This window comes from Phasianus colchicus, chromosome 1, assembly GCF_987193195.1.
Source record: "Phasianus colchicus chromosome 1, bPhaCol1.hap1.1, whole genome shotgun sequence".
Lineage (NCBI taxonomy): Eukaryota > Metazoa > Chordata > Aves > Galliformes > Phasianidae > Phasianus > Phasianus colchicus.
In genome coordinates, this window is record NC_143436.1 from 123,321,771 (window position 1) to 123,324,464 (window position 2,694).

Genomic DNA, 2,694 nt, shown 5'->3' on the forward strand with positions numbered 1-2,694 from the left:
GCTTTGATTTGGTAAAGCCTGTTCTCCAGCACCTGCAAATGTTACAAAGACAATTTATATCTGTTGAGGACCTGGCCAGATGTTTTGTGTAACTTTCACCATTTGTAATTTCTGCTTTTTTTCTCTAAACCACCTGCCATCAAAAGACTTGATAATAACAAGAAAGTAAGAAACAAGAGACAGAATATACAGTAAAATACTTCCTAATACAATGAGTCAGTTGTATTTGTGCTGAGCCAATGAATTTCAGCAAAAGAACATGGTGTGCTCGAGACAGAACTGTTTCATTTTCAGGAGCTGCCTTTGAGAAAAGAGAGAGGAAAGAAGAAAATTCAATTAAACAGAACAGCAAAAACAGAGAAGTTCTGTTTGAAGATCTGCAACATTTATCACCAGCTCCACATTCCCCATGAGTCAACATTTCAGGAAGGATGCTGCAGTTCTGTTCTGCTTACTTGTGAGAGGGTATTGATGTCTGCATTAGTATAAGCACAAATCATGAACAAGTAAATTGTTTACACTACCGCTCAGTATCTACGCACTTCTAGCATTGGAGAACACTGGGAACTTTAAAACGCTGCCCTTAAATTACAGACCGAACAGATTTTGACACAACCACTTTCTGTACAGAACCTTGAGCATTGCATTGACCACAGGCTGGTTGTATAAATTAACTTATAACTTTATAATTTAGGGAAGATGACAAACTGGGCAGATGCTAACGACCTTATTGGACCCATATTCTGCCACTTGCTTTAAGGCAATCTAACTGTTCTACAATCTGATGTCACTGTGTGTTGGACAAAACTGTGCTGTCACATCACCATTCTCTTCTCCTCCAGAAAAAATCCCTGGGAGGAGGGGCCTGTCTGCAGCACTCTCCTTTAAATGCACCCCCTCTTGAATTCTAGTAATCAGACCTGAACTGAATATTCCCCCTGTGGCTCTGCAAGGGCTGAAGATCCTGGAGATGTTACCCCATGCCCCTCTTGCAGCCATATGCTCCTATTTGTTCATCCGGGTAGAACAGTTGCTGGTCATACTGACCTCCATGAAGAGGGCTGTGCCCTCACAGAGGGCTTCATTTGTTCTGTATTTTGGGGGAAGATACGTCGGAAGGCACTTCACCGTTTCTGCTGCTGTTCACAAACAAGAAAGGTGAAATAGGCACAAGGAGTCGTAGGGTAAAATTCAGATCTTGTTCTTTCATCATCTTAGAATAAAATAATTCTCCAATGAATGCAAATCGCTGTATTAGCATACGAACTTCTGGTTTGACAACTCATGTGTTGTTTTTGACCAAGCAAGGAACATTACCATATCTTGAAGAGTTTTTCAAGTGTAACCTTCCACATGTGGGAAAATAAAATACCTACTTTAAAGCTTGGGAAAGAACTGCAATAAAGACTGAAAATAACTCTCAGTAAAAAGCTGGTGCTTATGCTTCTAGATACTCATAAAAATACATCTCAGGCATTTGGTCACTTCATAACCTGCAACGTATGAAATTAGCTGTTTTAAATGTGCTGGGTTTTTATAGAAAATGCATTGTTCAACTGTCCTCAACCCATTAGCAATGAGCAATCTGTGCTTGGTTTTGTATGAGCGGTTTCTTTTGGCCTCTCGTGGTTTTTGTTTCCCTTTAATGTGGCGTGTAAGAAGAGATGTGTGCAATAGAGTGACGCTGCAGCTTCTAGGCTACTGGGCAGTTGCTAAGGTAAAGTTTGCACTGTTAGATACGCCTAGTTTGAAGGGCTAAACTCGGTAGTTTTCACATCGCTTAAAGCTGAAGAACATTGACAGTGGTCAGTGACACACACTTGCTGGCACAAATCTGTCAGTGTATTCAGTTTTTTGAATACACTAAGCACTGCTGCAGATGCACTTACCATAATGCATTTGCATTTACAGCTGGATATTTCGTGGCTGGATTGATGTTGGCAGTTCTGCCCAAAACGATGTGGAGGAATTACAGCTTTATAGTACAGCTTCAACCTTGCTCTCAGCAAATGCAGGAGCTTCAGCGGGAACTGGATTTTGCTCAGGATCATTAAAAAAGAGTTTGGTTTTGTTAGTCACATCTCTTTCTTCCTGCTCTGTTTCCCTTTTCCTTAGAGATGACAACTTGAAGCTGTCAGAGCATCTTATTTGCTTCAGCAATAACTAAACAGAAAACATTTAATTTTTGAGAAATGGCACGAGCTCCGCTTTTTTCTGGCATTATCCCTCTATCAGCTTCTGCTGCTCTCCTATCTTTGAGATCTTAATTGCTACAAATTACCATATGCAGCCTTTATCAGTTGTGGACCAGCAGGAATTTTAGACTTTGGACTTATGTTCTTCCATGATCTGAACAATGCTACAGAGGCTGATATGTGGATACAAGGCTGTTTGAAAATGAAATGAGACCACTTGCTGCCTCCTTAGTGATCATGAAATGTGAAACGCTGGTTGCCTGGAGGAAAAGCTGCATATCACAAGATTAATACCTTTCCCTTAGCTGTTGGGGCAAAGTGGCTCTTTATAATTGGGCAAAGTGTAAGGATTCAGTATGAATACTAGGAAAAATTTCTTCTCAGAAAGAGTGGTGATGCAGTGGCACAGGCTGCCCAGGGAGGTGGTGGTGTCACCATCCCTGGAGGTGTTCAAGGAACATGTGGATGTGGCACTGAGGGACATGGTTAGTGGGCATGG